This window comes from Peromyscus maniculatus, chromosome 5, assembly GCF_049852395.1.
Source record: "Peromyscus maniculatus bairdii isolate BWxNUB_F1_BW_parent chromosome 5, HU_Pman_BW_mat_3.1, whole genome shotgun sequence".
Lineage (NCBI taxonomy): Eukaryota > Metazoa > Chordata > Mammalia > Rodentia > Cricetidae > Peromyscus > Peromyscus maniculatus.
In genome coordinates, this window is record NC_134856.1 from 25,186,942 (window position 1) to 25,210,350 (window position 23,409).

General features: G+C 40.6%; 1 long non-coding RNA gene across 1 annotated transcript; it reads right to left on the reverse strand.

The window, feature by feature from the left end:
- Positions 1-20,356: 20,356 nt before the first annotated feature.
- On the reverse strand, positions 20,357-22,444 carry LOC143273288 (uncharacterized). The gene is made up of 3 exons (XR_013051227.1): positions 20,960-22,444; positions 20,753-20,847; positions 20,357-20,498 (listed from the first exon to the last, which is right to left on the reverse strand). It is a non-coding gene; the product is annotated as an uncharacterized LOC143273288 (long non-coding RNA).
- Between the last annotated feature and the right edge of the window lie 965 nt (positions 22,445-23,409).

Here is a 23,409-nt window from a genome sequence, read left to right on the forward strand (position 1 = left end):
GTATGAAATTCTCAAAGAATTAGTTTCTTAATTAATTTAATTATCTTAGTTAATTAATTTAAAAAATTTTAAGATCATGAATCATGCCAGCACTCTGAGTCCACAACCCTGCTGTGAAGGGAAGGCCATGACTAAATAGCAGGCAAGCCTGATCCCAGCATCTTCCCAACAGGAAACTCTCAGCTCTGCTAGGCCCCAACAGCAGCCAAACAAAAGTAGCTGCAACCTGATGCCACAGCGTGGTTCATTTACGCAGCAGGAACTTTGTGGCAGGAAAACATATATCAAATGGCTCACCATCACAGAGATGAGGACTCCCAAATGAAGACCCCTGCAGCCCATCACCACCATTTCCATTACTGTCACACGATGTGTCTGATACGGTGCACTTATTTCTTTCTATCTTAGTTTAAACCAGCAGTTCTCAACATATGGGTCTTGACCCTTTTGGGGGTCGCATATTAGATACTTACATTACAGTTGGTAACAGTAGCAAAATTACAGTTATGAAGTATCGATGAAAGTAATTTTATGGTTGGGGTCCCCACAGCATGAGGAACTGTATTAAAGGGTGGCAGCATTAGGAAGGCTGAGAACCACAAGGCCCTACATTCCTTCCTCAACAGCAAGATAAGACAGCAAGGATGAAAGCTGCTTTCTCTAAAGCATATTAAATGAGCCACCCATACCTACCTGATGCACAGCTCTGGACCTATCTCAGAGTAAACATTCGGTGTGAAAAGGTTACATCAAAAGATAACGTCAGTGGTGGTGTATTAGTTCCGTCTTTCCTGAATTCCATGCTAACTCATCAACAAGAGCACCAAACTGACCTTGTGTCCAGTTCTGTCCCTTATCATGCCACTCTTTATACCACTGCCCCCAATCAGAAAACACTTATTGGTTCAAAATAGAAATGCAAAAACTAAAAAGTGAATATTTTATGGGTATTTGTTGATCATGCAGAAAAGTATCTGTCCAAGCTTGGATCTACTGGAAAATTAGTATCAAGTCAAATTTAAAGGGAAAGACTATAGTCAATTTTTGGACACAAATAAAATGTCTCACATATTGGCTAACTCTCATCACAGTAAATATATACATACATATATATGTATATATGTATTGAAGTTGACCTATGCTTATGGTTATTTATTGTAAGTTCTTGGTTCCTGATTCTCTATTGATAACCATAAAAAAGATATTGTCATTTATAGCTGTTTAGCTGTTTTTTATATCAAAAGAAGTCCATTAAGTACATCTGGTTGTACTGATTTTTATTAAAATTATTAACGTGTATTAACTGTATGTATTAATGGGAATTTCCATATCAATGTATATCATGTATGGACCACATTTGTTCTCCATTTTTACCTCTTTTCCTCCAATTCTCATGATCTTCATTTTTCCTAATAATACCCATCTTTTATTTTCAGGATTTTTTTAGTTTCCATGTATAATAGAAATCATGAAACCTGTCTTCCTGTGTCTGGCTTATTTTGCTTAACATGATAATCTCAGTTACTACCAATTTTTCTGAAAATTGCATAATTTTTTTCTTTATGGCTAAATAGATGCTGTTCTGAATATATACCATATTTTTTTAATTCATGCATCTGTTGATAAGAACCTAGACTAAATCCATTAACTGTTGTTAATAGTGCTACAACAAAAACAAGTGTGCAGATATCTCTTGTGCACCAACTTCATTTCCTTCCAATATACACCCAAGAGTGGCAGAAATGGATCGTGTGGCAGATCTGGTTTTAGTTTTTTAAGAGCTTTCATTGTAGCATGAATCCTAATAGGTGTTAGTAATAAAAACCTAGAGTCAGATATAGGGGTAAATGCTAAAATATCAGAGAAGCAAATCAGCCAACTACTAGAAAGACTTCTTACCTCTACCAAATCCTCAGACTGAAAAGGGCTGAGCTCCTGTCTCATCCCGCCTTATATTCCTCTGTCTGTCCAGCCATATCACTTCCTGTCTCCACCTCCCTCCTGCTGGGATTAAAGGGATGAGATCCCAAGTACTGGGATCAAAGGTGTGTGCCATCACTGCCTAGCTCTGTTTCTCTTTTAGACTGGATCAATCTGTGTAGCCCGGGGCAGCCTTGAACTCAAGAGAGATCCATCTGCCTCTGCCTCCCAAGTGCCAGGGTTAAAGGTGTGCGCCACCACTGCCTGGTCCCTGTGGCTAACCCTGTGGCTTGCTCCACACTCTGATCTTCAGGCAAGCTTTATTTGTCAGATCACAAACAAAAACTCACCGCACTCCATACTGCTTTCCACAGTAAATAATACTGAATTTTAGTAGACATATTTAAAATTCTGCACTACCAAAAACCTGAAAAATTTTGGAGTTGGACACAGCATGAAAAGACTTGGGATAAGGTATTGTTTTAATAAAAAAAATTCAATTAGCAAAACTTTGGTAAGATCAAGTCATTCTGTAAGATAATTTCCTTTCATAGATTATAGAAAATTGGCTGAAAAGAAAGACTATCCCACTGTGTTCCACATTCAACTCTATGGAAAACCTTACAACAAAAATTAAGAGAAAATTCTCTTGATCCAATGGGTTATGATAACCTAGTTGTATTTGTATCTATAAATGTCAGTCTATTATATGGCACTTACCATTTCCTGCCCGTAAAACCTGCCCCATCTACATCACTCGGAGCTGAAAGATGCTCCCTAGAGACAGCATAGTGATAATCTTGAAAAGCAAAGGAGCTACCCAGCAAATGTATTAACAATTAGGATTTTTCCCTTTTCTTTTCTTTTCTTTTTTTTTACTGAAAATAGATTCTTTTCAGACAATATATTCTGATTACAGTTTCTCCTCCCCCAACACCTCCCCCAACCTCACCACCTCACCACCTACCCAAAATCACATCCTTTCCTTCTCTCTCTCATTAGAATACAAACAGGCACCTAAAGAAATAATAATAAGATAAAATAAAAACAAGCAAGACAGAGTAGGACAAAACAAACAGAAGAAAAAGATCCAAAGAAAAAGCACAAAAAACACATACAGATGCAGAGACACACACTTTCTCACACACCCATAAAACAACACAAAAACAGGAACTGTAATAGATACACAGAGGAAAGAACCTCCAAAAATGCCAGTGAATTTGTTTAGTGTTGGCCATCTACTGCTGGACATGGGTATTTCCCCTAAATGTTTGTGTACCTAATGAGACTCCATTGGAGAAAACTAATTTTTCACTTACAAAGGGTTATCAATTTGAGATAGGGGCTCACCTCTACTTCCCCTCTCCATGTTGGGACCCCATCTGGCTTAGACCTGGCTGCAGCCCTGTGCATGCCGCCACAGTCTCTGAATTCAAATGTGTACCTGCCCTACGTTATTCAGAAGGCCTTGCTCCTATGGTGTCTTCCATTTCCTCTATTACAATCCTCCCACCTCTACTTCTGAGGGTTCCCTGAGCCCTGAGGGGAGGGATTTGATAGAAACATCCCATTCAGGACGGAGTGTTCCAAGGTTATTCACTCTCTACACATTGTTCGGCTGTGGGTCTCCATATCTGTTCCCATCTGCTGCAGGAGGAAGCTTCTCTGGTGATGGCTGAGCAAGGCACTGATCTGTGAGTACAGCAGAATGGCATTAGGAGTCATCTTGTTGCTATGTTCCTTTAGCAGGACAGTGGTGTTTGGACCACTAGGTCCATGGCCTACTTAGTCTCAGGGTTTTGGCCACAGTGTTGAGCGTGGGTTCCTGCTCATGGAGTGGGCCTTAAATCCAGATACTGGTTGGTTACTCCTACAAACTTTGTGTCACCATTGCACTAGCGCATCTTACAGGCAGGTCACCTTGTCGATCCCAGGGTTTGAGGCTGGGTGGGTGTTTACCATTCTCCTTTAGCAGAATGCAGAATGCATTCCAGTACCATGAACACTGCTCTAGGTAGACACCAGCACGACTTCTTATTTAATGAGTTGTATAGGTCTTGTCTTTAGCCACAAGGCCTTAACAGTTTCTGGAGAGCAACCAATGACCTCAGCAATGGCCTGGGTTGTTTGGGGGTTCCCATGGGGCCCCTTTAGCCAACAACTCTATTATATGTAACCAATTCCCAGGACTGGAGGCTTCATTTGGTGATCACAGGTGTCCAGGCGCTAAGACTCCCCCATAATTTGGATAACTTTAATATACATACATATTTTAGGAAGCTTCTACTGTATTGTTTCCATATGACCTCTCAAGTGGCCCTTAGATTTAGCTGTCCTTCATCCTATACCCTTCCTCTCCTTCCCCATTTGATCCTCCCGTCCCAATCCCCCCAACCTCCATCCAGCCATAATTATCTATTCTATTTCCCCTTCCTAGGAAGATCCAATCCCCAATCCTTTACTCTTAAACCTAACCTCTGTGATTGTATGGATTTGTAGCCTGATTGTCAAAGATTTAACAGCTGACATCCATGTATAAGTGGATTCATGCCATGTTCGTCTTTTGGGGTCAAGGTTACCTCACTCGGGTTGATTTTGTTCTGGCTCTGTCCATTTACCTGCAAATTTCATTATTTCATTTTTTAACAGCTGAATCACATTTTCTTTATCCATTCATCCATTTACAGACATATAGTCTGTTTCCAGTTTCTGGCTATTATGAATACAACAGCAATGAACATGAATGAGCAAGTATCTCTGTGGTAGGATGGAGTGTCCTTTGGGTATATGCCCAAGAGTGGTCTACTTGGATCTTGAGGTAGATCTGTTTCCAGCTTCCTAAGGAACTGCCACACTGATTTCCATAGTGGCTGTACAAGTTTGCACTCCCATCAGCAATGGGTGAGTGGTCCCCTTACTCTACATCCTTGCCAGCAGGAGCTGTCATTTATTTTATTGTAGTTTTGATTTTCATTTTCCTGTTGACTAAGAAAGTTGAATAATTAGGAAAATTTTAATCAGCATTTAAGCCATGTTAAAAAAAAAACTTGCATGATGCAGGATTTTTATAGTATTTATCAAGTCACATTTTAGTCAAATGAACCAAATATTGATATTGTCCACCCTCTACAAAACAAGTAAGACAATTGTCAACTGAAAGGATCTAAATATTCAGAACACCTTATATACTAAAGCCAAATAACCCAGGCGTTGCAATGGTCCTGCAATTGACATCCGATGGACAGTGAATGTCCCCAGTGTTGTGTTCTTAGAAAGTAAATTCATCTGTCATATGACCCCACCTTGGGCTTATTAAAAAGCTGTGAACTACACTGGGAGATCAAGATTGATATCTTCACAAATGAAATCATAAAGTCAATGAAACATATCACCCATGTAGAAACAGATGGAAACGGACAGCTTTAACTGCTATCAGACAAAACAGTCCAAAGAGGACCCAGCTGGTCGCAGAACAGACTCAAGTCATCAACCTGTTTCACTGGACATTGCACTAGAAGGGAACTTGTTCAGACTCTTTTAATGGCTGAACACTAGAGGTGAGTCGAAAAAGAAAGATAAATTTAAAAACTATTTTTGTCTAAAAACAAGAATCTTATTATAAAAGGTTGTTAGTAAATGATGAATTGGAGTCTTCCGAAAACATTTTGATCCCAACTCCATACTTCCTTTAGCTCTGACTGCAATAATATGAAAAAAATACTCTGGTATTTAACTAAACATAAATTTTGTTTGTTAGGGGTACTTGGAGGGTTGGCTTTTTTATGTGGGGGTCTTATTATGTTGCTGTAGCTGGTCTTGATCTAATAGGCTAAAGGTATCCTCCTGCCTCAGCCTGCCTAGGAGTTGGGATTATATGCAAAGCTCACCATCTTCAAAACAAAATTTAACAATTATCAGGAAAACATAAGTAGTAATACATAACATGAAAGTTGTAAAATTAAATTGAGCCCATAAAAAGTACCTTTCTCTACAAAATCATAAAAACAAAGCTAAAGTTCCTGCTGTCTTTCTGATCTCCTTCTGCACAGAAAAGCAGATCTTCATATTTCTGCTTTAATAATACAGCACAGCCTCTGTGATGCATCACATCACTGTCCATTCTCCTTAGCTGTAACTGAGAGACTGTCCACCTCCCTTACCTCATTTCCATCCAGGTGGCCTTTTGAGAACTAATGTCATACCAGAATTTCTACACAGATGCTCTGATTTATGATGAGGTTACACCTTGATAACTCTGTTGACTTAGCTAGGTTTTTTTTGTTTTTGTTTTTGTTTTGTTTTATTTTGTTTTGTTTTTCCAAGACAGGGTTTCTCTGTGCAGCTTTGGAGCCTGACCTGGAACTTGCTCTGTAGACCAGGCTGGCCTCAAACTCACAGAGATCGCCTGCCTCTGCCTCCCAAGTGCTGGGATTAAAGATGTGCTCCACCACTGCCTGGCAACTTAGTTAGGGTTTCTATTGCTGCAATGAAACAACATGTCCAAAAAGCAAGCTGGGAAGGAAAGGGCTTATTTGGCTTATAACTTTCATACCAATATTCATCATCAAAGAAAGCCAGAAAAGGAACTAAAACAGGGCAGGAACCTACAGACGGAAACTAATGCAGAGACCATGGAGGGATGCTACTTACTGACTTGCTCCCCGTGGTTTGCTCAGCCTGCTTTCTTATAGAACCCAGGACCACCAGCCCAGGGGATGGCAACACCCACAATGGGCTGGGCCTTTCTCCATCCATCAATCACTAGTTAAGAAAGGGCCCTACAGCTGGACCTTATAGAGGCATTTTCTCAATTGGTGTTTCTTCCTTTCAGATAACTTTAGCTCATGCCAAGTTGACATAAAACTAGCCAGGACACCTGTATTATGTTGAAAATATTGTAAATCAAAAATACATGAATTATGTCTAGTCTACCAAGCATCATAGCTTAGTCTAACCTACTGCAGAATCCTTTTATTACCCTACTTTTGGGCAAAATCATCTATCAAAAACAGTGGTGACTATTTATGCGGTTCTTATAATGCTTCCCTTTTTCCCCAAGACTTTGCTTTCTTTTCTGTCTTTGGTTTTGGTTTCCCGTCACCAATCATAGCCTTGAAAATATTAAGTGGAAAATTCCAGAAAGTTTTCCATTTGTGTACTTTTTGTAGGAGTGTGATGAAATCTTATACCATCCTGCTCCATCCTACTGAGTCTGGGCTGTGAATTACCCCTTCGCCTGGCCTACATGCTGTGTGCATTACCTTCCCAGCCATCAGTAGCTCTCTCAACCACCACATCAACTGCCATAATATTGCAGTGCTTGTGTTTAAGTATCCTGTACTTTACTTAACATGCACCCAAGGAGAAAAAGGAGTAATATTGCTAATTTTGCTATGTCAAAAGAAGCCTCAAAAGGCTTCCTTTAGGTACTGTCTCACAGTCTAATAGAAGAATGAGTATAGTACAACTAGATGAGACACTCATAGTCACATGGCCTTATTATGTATGCTAACATATGTATTTTACTTTTAGACAGAGAGAAGGTCTCATTGTACAGTTCAAACTGCCCTCAAACTCACTGTGCAACCCAGGCTGACTTCTACCTCATCATCCTCCTGCCTCTGCCTCTTGCCAGCTGAGATTATAGCATGTGCCACCATGCCTGACTTACTCTATTTACAACCAGTTATTGTTGTTACACTCCTCATGTGCCTAATACACAAATAAAAAAAAATTGAGCTGGGTATAGTGTTGCACACCTTTGAACCCAGCACTCAGGAGGAAGAAGCAGGTAGCTCTCTGAGTCGAAGCCAGCCTGAGCTATATAGTGAGTTTCAGGACAGCCAGGATTATGAGGTAAGACCTTGTCTCAAAAAGAAAGAAAAAAAGGAAAGAAGAAAGAAAAGAAAAGAAAGAAAGAAAGAAAGAAAGAAAGAAAGAAAGAAAGAAAGAAAGAAAGAAAGAAAGAAAGAAAGAAAGAAAGAAAGAGAGAGAAAGAAAGAGAGAAAGAAAGAGGAAGGGGAAAGAGATGGAGAGAGGGAGGGAGGAAAAGAAGGAAGGAGAAGGGAAGGGAACGGGAGGGAAGGAAGGATGGAGGAATGGAGGAAAGAAGGAAAGAAAGGAAGGAAGGAAAATATCTTAAGCATTGTCATAAACATGTATATACAAGAAAAACAAAGTGCATATGGGGTTCGGTGCTCTGCAGCTCTACCCTGGGACCTTGACACACAGGCCCTAGGGATAGTGGAGAACTAACAAGGGAGGAACTTGGTGCCCTGTCTGGTAGAAGATGCTAGGGAATGTTCTTAAAGCTGAAATTTGAGCAGTTACACTATTTTCAGTCCTGATAGGAAGAGAATTTTGTGTTAGTACTGTGCTTGCAAAGCAAGAGCCCTGTTGCTATGCATGTGCATGTACACACACACACACACACACACACACACACACACACACACACACACACACGATGTTTTGAGAGTGTCTTTCCTGATGGCTAATGGGCCTTTAAAGCTCCCAACACCACCAGCTATTCTTCAGACCACCACTGACCATTATTCTCCATGACACTTCTCAAAATTACATCCTCAATCATTACATATTCCCTTCTACTCTCTTCTCACGTCCATATCTTCTTCTGTGATATCCACCCTAAGAGAAATCAGATAAATAGCTCTTGTCATACTACTGCATTTTGAGTAAAATTTCAGTTTTCTTCAACAAGAAAGCTACAATATACTCATTAATTCTGGAGCCAGAATGCCTGTGATCAGGCTGCTGTATGGTTCTTACACTTTAGCTCTTCATCTGTAAAATAAAGATTACGGTCATAACCTAAACCACAGTGTCGCTGCAAGGATTAGATAAGTTAATAACTGGCACAAAATATTATATACACACATGTATATGTATATATTAACATTAGTTATTATCATCATCACTAAGATTAAAAAGGTACAGTTGCTTGGGTGTGTGTGTGTGTGTGTGTGTGTGTGTGTGTGTGTGTGTGTGTGTGTGTGTATACGTATGTGCAGAATTCATGTAGGCTACTTGGCTGTAAGTAAAATTAAGTCCTGTAGATTTTTGGTAATGAAAACCCAGTGAGTGGTGCCCCAAGTCCATTTTCATCCCATTTTGTTCTGCCACAACACGTTATTTTTTCTTCTACTCTACAAACATTTATCAAGTACTTACTAAATGCCAGATGCTATGCTTGGAGCTGAGAATACAAAGATGACTAAAAACAAATATTACCCTTCCCCTTTGGTGCTCCCATAGAGTGGGACAAAGCACCACAAATCTAATAATCATAAAACAAATGGAAAACATTAAGTATAAAATGTTACAAGGTGAGGTACATGATACTGTAAGAAGGCCAACTTACCAAAAAATCAATTTGCAGAAAACCAATTTGCCAAAAGTCAATTTTCCAAATCACTGATTCACTGAATTTCCTAACAGACAACTCTCTGAAAGCTAATTTGCCAAAAGCCAGTTTCTAGAAAATCAATTTGATGAGAAGTAGTCTGCCAGATCGTAGCTTCACCAAATGATCAATTTGCTGAATTGCTGACAACTTTTGAAGTCTTCATTTCATAGTTTTGATGCATTCATGACAGCCCTTTAGCCTCAAAGTTGACTGTTTGTCTGGAATGAACGTCAGTTTCCTGTTTTCACACTTTAAATGCAAAGCTCCACTCTACTACTGCCCAATGAGCTAGCATTCCAATGTGGCTCCTTCAGCGGCGCTCACTGTCTCCACCCTGGCTTCTGCCAGCCTCTGACTGCCAGAAAGGCAGCTGCGGCAGCCATCCTGGACCAGGATGATGAACTAATCTACAGATTGTTGCCAAATTGTTGTCAGCAGATTGGTCATTTGTGAAACTGACTCTGCACAAACTGTTTCTCAGTAAAAGTGCCTGAAGTCTGTGTGCTGAGGGCCTGCAACAGAAGTCTTCAGACACATGAAGAAAGCTTCACTGGAGAAAAAGTAGTAACAACTGAACTCAGATGTGAAGAATACCTGAGGCTGAGCAGTGGTGGTGCATGACTTCAGTCTCAGCACTCAGGAGGCAGAGGCAGGCAGATCTCTGAGTTCGAGGCCAGCCTGGTCTACAGAGTGAGCTCCAGGATGGCCAGAGCTACACAGAGAAACCCTGTCTTGAAAAACAAAATACATAAAAAACAACCAGGAGGAAGGAATATAGGAGAATGTCCAAGCAAAACAATAACATCAGGGACCTTTGGCAGGGATAGCGCTGCGATTGTAAGATCTGCAAAAGACAGAGTGGGTGGAGAGGAGTGTGGACTAAGGAGAAAGACAGCCAGGGACCAGGAAAAGTCCATCTGATTTTAATGTTTGGAATCCTTATCGCATTAAGCAGAAAAATGACACAGTCAGTCTTGTGTTTTAAAAAAATCACTGCTTTAGATTTTAAATGTGTGCTTATATAGGCTAATCTCTCACCTACAATTTTTTATTTGATAGTCTAGGAGAGAGATGCTAGTATTCAGACAGGAGAGTATGGAAGAAGTGAAGCAAATTATAATAAATCACCTGCCAAGTTAGGAGGTAGCAAAAACCGGATTTGTTATGGAGACTTTGGTTGAAAAAGAGAGTCATGGACAGTTCCTGTGTTCTGTTCTGCCTAACTATATTGAAGTGCTGTTGCTAAGAGAACACTGGAAGAAAACCAAGCTTGAATAGTATTTTATCAATGAATCGCCATATATGTCCTTATTTTATACATCTTTCAGGCTATCTTCTTTCAAATTTCAAGTTATTGAAGGATTAAATGGGGGTTTGGTCAAAGATGTTTCATACAATGTAGCTCCTCCTCTATACTTGTATTCAATAAACTGTAACTCTTTTTAGGGTATCTTTTATCTACTGAGAATTTTATACATGCATAAAATGCTTCTTGATCATGTCCACCGCTCACTCCCCCAACACTGCCCATCATCCCCTGTGCTCTCTTTTTAGCCCACTAAGTCCAGTTAGCGCTGCCGCCTGCCGGGCACTGGCTGGTCCTGCTCCTTGCTCTTGTGCTGGTTGCCATAGCTGTTGGGTTCCTAAGCGCAATGGCCACCGTGTAAAGCCCCGCCCAGAAGAGAGCGTTCCCCAACACCTCCCCATTTCCTGCTTCTCACATTCTTTCTGCCCTCTTTCCCACGATGTTCTCTGCTGTGTGGGGGTTGACATAGCTGTCCCGTTTAGAGCTGAGCATCAACAGCTGCTTACTCTCAGCCCTGTGACTTTGAAGTGCTGTCCACTACAGAAAGAAGCTTCCCTGGCCAAGGTTGAGAGCAGCATTAATCCGTGGGTATAAACACAGATATCTGGAAGGCAGTTTGACAACATGCCCATTTAGCAAAACAACGGTAGTAGCTTCCCCAGGAGAGCCTATGACCTCCTGAGTCACAGACTTCTGACTGGGTTTATAGTTTCAGGCATGAATTCCTTCCTATGGAACAGACATTAAATCCAAGGAAAACAAAGTTCTTGGTTAGCTGCACCGCCCCCCCCCCCCCAATAACATATGTGACATTAGGTGCATCGCTGGGCACATCTTGACTGGCAGATTGGTACTGTAGTATGCAAAGTTCACCACTGGGTAATAACCTTGATGGCTTTTCTTCCCCAGCAGTCAGCACAGCATGTTCCAGCACTATGAAAGCTGGCCAGCAGAGATGAAGTTTTCAGGTCCAGCTTGAATTCTCTATGTCTTGCAACCAAAGTGTGTTGTGCCTTCAAAAATAGGATCAATAAATATATAGCTATGGTGGACAGCCATAGCAATGGCACTAGTCTGTTTTGTTTGGGGGGTTTCTGGGGCCAAAAGTCCCACCAAACACTGATGTATTTTCTCCCTGCATTACTTATTTAAAGTCTTCATATGTTACCATGTGCCTGCGTGAATTTCTGACACAGCAAGAAAAGATATGGAGAGCAGTGTTGGTGGCCCTGGAACGTCCCCTGCTAAGCCTGTGCTGTGGTGACATGTCACGGGTCTAATAAAGCTTGGCATGGGGCAGGAGCTCTAGCTTGCATGAGTCGGGATCCTTTTTATTAAGATCAGTGCTGCTGTGGGTTGTTTAAGGATTCAGTGAGTAAACCTTGGGAAATGTTTAGAACAGTACCAAGCTCATCAGGTATTGTTATCTGTATTGTATTATAACCAAGGAACAATGGCGCTATCACTTCTAAAGTAAATTATGAGACAGGCGCTTATGCAGACTGTGTTCCATAATCTCATTTAATCACCCCAAACTCCCCAAGTTCTGGTTTTGTATAGCTGTTAACTTTAGATTGAAACATTCACTAATAGAGGAAGAGTGAGGCTCACAAGAAACTTACAGAACTCAGACAATCACAAAACTTACAAGACTCAAAAGGTTTCCCTCTAGCAGGAGGAACGAGATTCTTCTTCAGTGTTATAGCTGCCTGCGAGCTTTGTACGGAATTCCAGGAATCAGCTTCTGAGTGGCCGTGTCTGAGTTAGGGCTGCTGTGAAGAGACACCAAGACCACGGCAACTCTGATAAAGGAAAACGTTTCATTGGGGCAGGCTTGCAGTTTCAGAGGCTTGGTTCATTATCATCACGGCAGGACATGATGGTGCGCAGGCAGAAATGGTGCTGAGAGTCCTATATCTTGATCCAGAGGCAGCAAAAGGAAAAACTGTGTCACACCGGGCAGACTTGAGCTTCTAAGATCCCAAAGTCCACCTCCACAGTGACACATCTACTCCAACAAGGCCACACCTCCTAAAAGCGCCAAGCATTCATATTCCTGAGTCCAGGGAGGCCATTCCTATTCAAACCACCATGCCATGCATACTGGGTAGGATTTTTTGGTGACACAGCTGCTGAAGTCGTCCACACTCCTGTAAGTACCACTCGTCTGTACCAGTCAATAACCCAAACAGACTCACTGGTTTACCAAGCTGGACTTGGGCAGAACCATATTTGCCCTCTCTGTGTGGGGCAAATAGAAACAGCCTCTCTAGGCAGCCACTCAGTATCTGTTTATCACCAGTCTATAGATGAGAAGCCTGAAATGCTTCTTTTCCCAGCTCCACACACCTACTAACTCAAGACACTCAATATTAAGCATAGAACACTGAATCCTCCTGTACAGCTCTTGTTCCTAATTCTAAGACACGCTGCCTAGCTGCCTATGCTGCCCTCTAAAAGTTCACTGGTATGGCTAGCCAGGCACTATTTTAATGATAAAAAATATAATTAATTAGCACCCAAATAACAAATGTTAAATGTAATTTCCAAATAAATGTGACTTCTACCTAGAGACTCATTAATGTCAGAAGAAATTTTTAAAATAAGAAAAATTATTCTCCTATTATTTTAACTCCATTTCTCAGGATGTAATAAGGTTCTGATTAGTCTACCTTGCATCTGAGCTGGTAGATTTTTAACTAATAAAATGAAACAAGAATTGCAGGAAAACTTGCAGAAGGTTAGTGCGACTTGCTTCTCCCCACACTCATGGGTTTGGCAAACTATTTCACTTTCTTGGTGCTTTCAGAGCTTAGAAAAAAATGCACAAATCAACTCGATCAACTTTGCAAACACGAGTTAAACTAACATATATGGTTGATAATTGGTAGGGAAGAGTATTGGTTTGATGTCATTTTTTAACTGAGTCTCTATCATTCTACTTTATCAATTAAGACTTGAGAGCCAGATGCAGGGTGGAAACCTGCTGCTCAGAGAATCAGTGAAAGCAGCCAACTACTTCCTCCCCGGCCACTGTCACAGAAAGAGAGCTTTCTCCTATGCCATCTCAAACAAAAAACTCCTCCAACCTGATGTCCCTCCCTTCTACTTCCTGTGCATCCCTCTCTCCATCCTCCTGACTTCCTCCCATGCTCTATGGCTTTTTCCTGTCAACTGTTCCCTTGCTCTGCCTCTTGACCTATGGTTGATTTTATTTAATCCTGTTTATAATATTCAGGCAAAAAGCTCTTAGATTAAAGATGTGTGCTAGGGCTGAGCCACACTACAGCTAGAAGCAGGTTCCTCCAGTAAACAATGTAGTCTCGGGGTTCACAGTGTGATTGAATATCCTGCAACATTTCCCCCTTTTTGTCTAAATAAAAAGAAAAGGTTTTAAGTTGAACACAGTAAAACTATTTACAATAATGAAGCTATTTCTGTCAAGCTCTCCACAATGGCCAACTTGGCTGTATTTGGCACTTTAAGGAGTATTTCTGAGCTCAAAGTTCTGTAAAATGTTTGTGTTGGTCTCATATGAACTCAGCTACGAGCAGTTTGCAGTCTGAAGCTGATCTTTGGTTGGTGTTTGTCAGCTGAGTGGTGTTACCACAATCCAGGTGGATTCATCATTTCAGAGGCCCATCATCTTCTTGGAGACCTTAAAGATTATCTTTTACTCGGGACATTTTCTTTCACTGATCCGTCCTTTTCCTTCAGATGTCTCACTTGTCCGGTGGTCTTCGGATTCCTTAGATAATGCTTTTATTCTCCTGGAAAGATAAAAGCAAAACCATGCCCCAACCCTAACTCAAAATGTTGTGGGTTTGTTTTTTTGTTTGTTTGTTTGTTTGGTTTTTTTTGTTTTTTTTTTTTTTTGGCAACTGAAAAAGTATTATCTTTCAATTAAAAATGACTTTGAAAATTTGAAACTAAATATACCTTAGTGTGTGTGATAAATATACCTATATTTCCCTTTCTCTTTATATATAAATTCAAGGTTTAAGTGGATTTATTTTTAGATCACAAAAGGACATTCACTTTGAATTTCAGCCTGCCTGTTGCAAGTGACTTTTAAATTGAAATCACTGTAATTCTTATGTGCCTGCCTCTGCCTCCCAAGTATTGGGATTGAAGGTGTGAACTGGCTGTGGATTCCTGTAGTAGTTATTCTCATAGGCTTGTCCTGGTTTAATTTGGTTCTCCATTTCCCCTTATTTTTTAGTGTTAGGGGTAAGCTTTCAAGTGTAAGCTATCTTTCTTGCTGATTTATTCTGAATTTTAATATTCATTTTAATTAAATATGGTAATGATTTGTACACTAATTATTTTCAGATGTTTTGTCTGTCTTGCCTGTATGAGCTACACAGAAATTTGATGTCTTTGCTAGGTTTTCCTAGGTATTGCCCTTCCCACTCATGCCTCCCGTGGCCAGATGTCATTAATCTGACAGTGGTTTTCTGTCTTGATGACTGTACAGCTGTACCATTGCACATGCACTGCGAACTGGAGAAGACAGAGACTTTCCCTTGGCCTTCCTTATGTTTGTCTTGTAGCCAACAGTGCTGCTGTTGCTTCAGCGTGTTGTGCTGAGTTGGTGGTTCCTTCCTCACTAATAGCCATCCACCCCCTATTCTATAGGCTACACTTTCCATATAGCTTTGATCCCACCATCAAATGCTGTGACCTCTCTGTTGGTCCTCACAGTCCAATAGTCCACAGTGCCTCTTCTGGGGGAGGGCTGAGTTGTTTAGGGATGGGGATTATGGGAAACTGAGTTTTTTCTTCAGTGTGGGGAGGCATAGACCCCTTTGGTCAGGAAGGAATTGAGACAGGTAGCAGCTGCACTGTAGTGCCTTCCTTCCATGGCTGAGCCTGTGAAGGACTCTGGCTTCAAACAGTACCAATCCATCATTGTAAGGTGCCCTTGTGACCAGAGGGTGGTTGGCAATGACTGAGTAGAAGGTTCCCCATGCCTCAGAAAATGTCCAAATTTGTTCTCAAAGAGAGAATATTTATTCTCTGTGTATGGAAAGCATTTGCAATAGAAGCCAACAGGCAATTTTTTTTTCTTTATGAAGGGTCCCCAGTTGCCAATTCACCAATAAATATGATATCCATAATTAGGGTATCATCTGGTTCAATATTGGTCAGGGTTGCATGCACGGAGAAAAGCTTACCAACAGTCACAAAAGCTGCTCTTTGTCCCTGTCCCCATTGCAAATTAGCTGTCTTTCTAGTAACCCTGTAGAGGGCTTTTTATAATAATCTGTGAATGTAGTATGTGATTTCTCTAGTGTGCAAACATACCAAATAGGAACTATATCCGAGTTTTGTCTCTGGGTGGTGGGATTAAAGCATGCCCAACCACCACTTTGCTCTGCGTGACTATAAACAACTAACTCAAAGAGGTCTGCCTATTTCTGCTGGGATTAAAGGCATAGGCGACCACCTCCCTACTCAAATATTTATCTTAGCTCCAAATCACTCCAACTCTCAAAAGATATAGGAAAACAAGTTTGAACTGTAGTAACTGTTATATATTTTGTGGGAGACCCTGAGGGTATCCCGAATGTGCAGGGAAACATGCTGGCATGCTGGGCAGATGCAGTGGCAGGCTGGCGGGTGACCCACACCGTGAAAGTATGGCAGTGGGGTGACGGCAGACAGTCATTCATGACCCAGATGCTGCCTGCATCCACACAGAAATGGTTTATTATAATAGCAAGCGAAGAGAAGATAGGAAAGAGGGAGAGAAGAAAGAGAAAGAGAGAGGGGGGAGGGGAGGGTCCTTTCCCCCAAATGAGGCTTTTACATCAGGACACAGGGTGGCACCAAGGGGTGGGTCAGAACACTAACATTGGTTTCCAAGGGGCGGGTCAGAATATTAACAGTAACCTTTTAAATTTACTTAAAACATTTTAAATCCATTAACTGTGTTTTTAATACCAAACAGCAAAAATATCTTTTTATTGAAGAAAAAACTCAAAAGCTGATGTCTAAGATGGTGTGGACCATGTGGTAATCTACAGTCTAACATTCTAACATGGAATTAAGACACATGGTTTAAGAAAACCCATTTTTCTTTCATGCGGGTAAGGTAAGTGTGCCTTTAGTAAATTATCATTTGAAAATGTTATTATGTTTTATTTTCATTTTTCATACCTGATCAAATGTTAGTCTTTACAAGTAAGTTAGTTTAGACTGAACGACCAAGCCGTCTGATGTACTATGACTTCTTATTCAGGAAGTCTCTCCTGTTCAAATCTAATCTTTTTGAATCTCAATTGTATCCATAGCTTTTCTTCTCCTGTGAACTCAAAGGAAAACCTCTTCCCCAACATAACACATATCCTGGTTTCCATTCTGAGGTCAACACATCCTTAAAATATAAAAAGCTAAAGCAGTTTTTCCTACCAAAGAGCCTCTGGGGTTGTGGAAAACAAGGCAAGGCAAGGAAATCAGGTGGGCGGCACTCGTTTGAGAGGAGCACTACATAGACTTCAAGTCACTTCTCAGGACTACAGATACATGTAAAGAAACTTCTAGAAACAGTAATATGGACTTGGACGATGGTGCATAACCGAAGTTTCCATAAAAATAATACCACAGTCCCTGGCAGATTTGCAATGGATCAGAACCCTCTAAAGAAGATATGGAGAACTTGGGAGAGCATAGATGAGGGTTAGTTAAGGAAGAAATGGAAGTTGGCAACAGTATCCAATTGCAAAGAACTGGTTCTGAATTTTGTATGTCTGACAGCAGTATATAAAAATACCTGTGTGGTGGTTTTCTAAATCATAATGTGCAGGATTTCTTTCCTTCCATGTTGTTAGAAAGAGAGCTCAGGGCAGAAATGACCTGTTGGAAGAAGTCCAGTGCCATCATTACTTAGTGTGTGGTCCACAATAATCTTTGCCCAGGCCATTTCTCACAGATGAGTCTACAGCAAGCAACCCTAAGAAATAAAGGTTTGGCTAAGATAAAGGGCAGGGTTGCTCACTGCTTCCTCTAAAATCATCCGAGCATCTAGTTTGGTGTTGAACTCTTAGAGCACAAGCCGTTGTGTGGACAGGCTCCAGCTGAGATGCCTGCGCTACTTCCATAGGAATGAGAGGCAAGAGGAAGCAATACAAGTGTTTCCAGCCCAGAAGACACATCTGCTATCAGTGTGGACGCATGGTTGATGAAACAGCATCTGTCTAATTTACTACCTTGAAACACAGCAAAATCAAATCTTAGAAATGACAAATTCTGTTTTAAGTTGTAATAAAGACCCCAGAGTAGGCAGCCTGAGAGAAATGGCATGTTATGACAGGTTTTAAAATTTTACTGATTTCAAAGATTTTCACTCCACAAAGTGCCTCCAACAAGAGCCTCTAAAGCTCACTAAGGAACGACTCCTGAGCATCCAGAGGGAAGTAAACCTTTTTTTTAGGGAATTTACAGTGTTCAGTATCTGTCACTTTATAAACTATTGTTTAAATACTATAAGATCCTAACAGGCAGACAAATGAGACGGTAATAAGATTGAGGAAGAGTCCATGTGTGTCTGTGGAGGGAAAATTAAAGTGGAGAGAGACTGGTGCCACAGGATATGGCTGTGAAAGTAAAAAAATCACAAGGTGTACAGAAGACACAGAGATAGATTCAACAAAATTGAGGACAATACGGAAACCTTCTGGAGAAGAGAGAAATTAGGATGTGGCCTTCACTGCAGTAAGAACAAGAGTACTGCCAAGGAGAGGCAGAGGTAGAGCACGTGAGTTCTTGTGCACAGGAAATATTTAGAGGTGAATGTAAGACTTAAGAGCAATGAGGCCACAGTGGATGGAGATGACCAAATGGATGGTGTGACCAGATGGTGTGATTTGACGCGTTAGTCTCAGCACTATTAGGACGTTCTGAGATACAAGGCATGAGAAATGAGTTCAACTGTGGAGCTGATGCAACATCTGAATCCCACCATCATTTAACTGAATTTGGTAATGTTTGTGTCACGTACATACAGATTAATTGAAACATATCTTTCTACAAGGCCTCTTATTAGAAGAAGCTATAGGACATTAAGGCTACTGTGGTAGTATACATTGCTGGTAAGCATCAGAAAAAAACAACACACTCAAACTAGAACTTCTCCCTGTAATGTGTCACTATCAGATAGTTTAACCAGTGCTCAACTTAACCAATTATTCCAATTATGCAGTATAGTGAGACAGAACAATTGTTTGGGTTAGATAAACACAACATCATGGATTTTACACCGTAAGTATCGTTAGAAGAGAACAGGTTTTTTTCATCTTCATGACAAAGTACCTGTGGGTTATGTTCCAACTTTAAAATGGTGCTATTATCTCTTTATCTCAAACAAACCAATAAAAAACCAAAAAGATAGTTTTAGCCCTCCTTTCATGAGCTCATTTGTAATAGAGGAACTGTAATTGGAGTATTGATATTTGTGATTACTAATACCTTTACAATAATCTCTTAGTGTCATCAATCACTAGAAATTTTGTTCCCAATAATAAGGAATCCCCAGTTTTCTGAGCTTTTATATCTGTGTGTGTGTGTGCATGTGCGTGTGTGCGTGCACGTGTGTGTGAGATATATTGGGGGCTTCTTGCATGGTAGGTACAGCATTCCACCACTGAACTGCATTCCTAGCCCTCAGAGTTTTCTAAACCAGTCCAAGATTTATAGGTAGGAGCTGCACATGTTTACACCTTTCACTCTCCTTATGCCTTAATGATCTGCATCATAATTACAATTGCAATTCAAACCACAACTTCTGCTTTTTAAGGCAGGAAGTAAGATGGAGGGAACGAAGCAAGGAGAGATGCTATGAGGGAGAGAGATCTCGGAGAGCAGTACCAGGTCTGTAGTGATGAAGGATTTGGTTCAGTAACACTCTATTGATTTTTTTCAGCCACACAAAATACTACATCACTCTACACAAGGGACATGAGCTTCTCTTGTTATTTGTAACCAGTTTCTCATCAATACAAAGGGAAAACTACTCCCTGTGAGCCTATTAAGTCACATTATTCACACATTTTACTCTATAGAACATCTCTGAGAACAGAGTAATACTAGCATTCTGCCAATGAATAACTAAAAGTCCATGTAATTTACCCAAGGTTAAAATTAACTGGAAGTAAATTAAACCAAGCTTTGTCTGTTTTGGAAAGCAGGGATATATCTTCATGAATCTGCAATTCAAACTAGACAGAGCATACAAGATCAAAAACAGGAAGAAAGATGGCCTCCTTGGTTCCCAACACTTAGATTCTTTGCTTGGCAACCCCACAGCTGTATTTTCCAGCTAAAAAGAACACTTCAAGTTAGCTTGTCAAAGTGCTCAGCACATGAAAGTGCCAAATCAGACCCCTTACCAGCTCTTCCTGCACGTCTCCGACCCAACAGAAACAGTGTAGGAAAGGAAAGCCTTGCTTTGGCTTACGGTTTCAGACGATTGCAGGCCATCACTAGAGAAGGCGTCACAGAGTGCTCCGATCACTTTGGTGAGAGCTCGTGGCAAAGGCTCTCACATCAAAATATTACCAAAATATTTTAGGAAGCTGTGAGCAGGGAAAGAACTTGGGGCCAAGTGCAGCTTTTACGGCCCTGCACTGGTGGCCTGTTCCCACCTTCTAGGCCCCACCTCCCAATGTTACACCACCAAAGGGGCGGGGCGGGGGGGCGGGGCTCCAAACCAGAATCCGGGGAATTTTAAATTCAAATATGACAAACACCCTTTTCCCAAAGGGCAAATATTTTCTTCTACCTTGAAGCCTGTAACAAACTATCACATCTTGTTTAATCTAAGAAACAAATGTTCCTGGTTAAAACCTAAAAAAAAAAAAAAAAAAGTCAGTAACACATTTCAACAAATATTCAATATCCCAAAGGTTAGCAAGGTCTATTATCAATTTATGGAAACTGCTCAGCAGAGATGTGTCCCCCCCACCCCCTTACTAGTTGTGATGGGTAGCTAGAAGGTGTTGCCCAGCAGAGACATTCAGAGAGTCAAGCTACACACTCTATCAACAGGATTCTCTGATAGAAGAAAAAAATCCTAAACCCAGTGCTAGAGAAGCTCTTACATCAGCATGGCTCCCATCTCACTCTTCTGGAATTTCCCATCGTTCTAAGGGAAGCTGATCGCCAGATCTGCTAGAACAACGGGATCCATGAGACACTGAAGAAATAACAAAAATATTGTCTCAGAAATACAGAGCAAAACTATTGGTGAAATTATTATGGCCACTCCCCGTAGTTAAGAGGGAGGTTTATTTTGTGGGGTAACTTACAAGTGAAGGGATAGGTAACAGGGTCTGGGAAAGGTGTAGCACAGTCCGGCATTGTTCTCTGGAGAACTCTGTCAGTCTACCTCCAGCGTCCAGGGTCCAGTGCATCCAGATCTCGGCTCTTCAGGGTCCTCTCTCAGCCCTGCCTTGTAGGTGTGACAATTACCGAAGCTCAATGGGAGTTGGAACTTCCAGATCAAAGCTGGAATGGCTACCCACGACACAAAACATTTTAGGAAGAGGTAGAATTTATCCAAAATGTGGAAGCCACGTTAATAATTATCATGGCCACTGTATGTCATCAGATAAAAGAATTGTCTTTACAATGAACAATAAATTATATATTCAACAACTTTAATAAAAGTTCTGGAAAAAGTGAAACATGGAAAATTCATGTGGGTACTTGTATCTCATAATTTAAGTATCTTGGTCAGCTTCTTTATACACTCACACTAATTGTGTATATACTTTATACATATTAGAATATAATTTAAGTCCAGTCTAATAATTAGATTATCCAGTGCCCCAAGCAATGGACTGTATAATGCACACAGCAAACTACCATAGATTTCCTACAATTTCATCTTTCTTCCTGACATGAAAAGGATTTACCAGGCAGAATTACAGCCTTATAAAAGTGATATTTCCTGAAATTATATGAGACTTGCTGGAATAATTGCACCATTACTTGTTCTTTGGTTTCTAACATCTTTTTCATTCACAAGATTATGAAGTATAACCTGTTTAGTAAGTGTATCCTGCCTTAAAAGATAAAAATGTAGCCAAAACAAGAAATGTGATTGTGGTGTTAATAAGGAAGACAACACAAAAGATTATTTGTAATTTGAAATTCAGAAAAAAAAGTCAAAGAGTAAAAAGAAAAAATAAATGTATTAGCATAGAAATAAGTTTTCACTAGAATTATAATTTACTATGTTTGGAAGTGATTAAGAAGTTTGATTTTTTTGTTTATTTTACTATTTGTGATCATGTATACAAACCCCAATAACCATTGCCTTGCTTAAACTTAATGTCTGAATGCCATTTACATACATGTGTATGTGTGTATGTGTGTGTTACAATACATATGTTACAATAAAGAAAATTTATAGTAGTACAATCTTGGCACATATTTCTTTGAAAATAGATATATGGGTTTAGGGATTTAGCTCAGTGGTAGAGCACTTGCCTAGCAAGTGCAAGGCCCTGGGTTCGGTCCTCAGCTCTGGAAAAAAGAAAAGAAAGAAAAAAAGTAAATTGATATATGACTGGCTGGGTGGTGGTGGCACATGCCTTTAATCCCAGCACTTGGGAGGCAGAACCAGGCGGATCTCTGTGAGTTTGAGGCCAGCCTGGGCTACAGAGTGAGTTTCAGGAAAAGTGCCAAAGCTACACAGAGAAACCCTGTCTTGAAAAACAGAAAGAAAGAAAGAAAGAAAGAAAGAAAGAAAGAAAGAAAGAAAGAAAGAAAGAAAGAAAGAAAGAAAGAAAGAAGGGAGGGAGGGAGGGAGGGAGGGAGGGAGGGAGGGAGGGAGGGAGGGAGGAAGGGAGGATGGAAGGAAGGAAGGAAGGAAGGAAGGAAGGAAGGAAAGAAAGAAAGAAAGAAAGAAAGAAAGAAAGAAAGAAAGAAAGAAAGAAAGAAAGAAAGAAAGAAAAGAAAAGAAAATAGATATATTAGCATATACCAAAAAGGACTTTTGTTACAACAAAGATAAACTTTTTGAATAATCTTTGAGTATTAAGTGCTAGGACAGTGGTTCTCAACTTGTGGCTCACGACCCCTTTGGGTGTGAACAACCCTTTCACAGGAACGGGGTCGCCTAAGACCACTGGAAAACACAGATATTTACACTACGATTCATTACAGTTATGAAGTAGTAATGAAATAATTTTATGGATGGGGGTGACCACAGCGTTAGGAAGAGAACCACAGAATATTTAATATCCCAAAGGTTAGCAGGGTGGTACTGTTGTAATTTAAAAGTGGCAAGAAGGAGTTACACCACACAACAGGACTGTGGGAGGTTTACTGGGAGAAGGGCGGAGAAGAGGGCAGAGACTAGGAGGTGGGCATGGTGAATGTGCACATGGGTGCTCTCTCTTAGTGGCTGCAGCTGAAGCTGTATCCTGTCTGGCCAGTACAGATGCTAAACGCTAACAGGTACCAAGCTGGGAACTGAATTACGAACAAAAGAGGTGACCCTTGCCTATGAGGAGTTTGTTCCCTAGCACATAAAACAAATAAGAATCATAGAAATACAATCGTGGTAATTGCTAGAAATACAGAGCACTATGAGGCCATTTTATAGACCAGTTGGCTATTGTGTTAGTTTGGTCACGTGTCCTTGGGAGATAGGTGAGATGGTTCATTTTAGTTGCCAGCTTGAATGGGCTAAGAAACCCCTAGGAGGGCTGGGCATGTTGCACACTTTTAATCCTAGCACTCAGGAGGC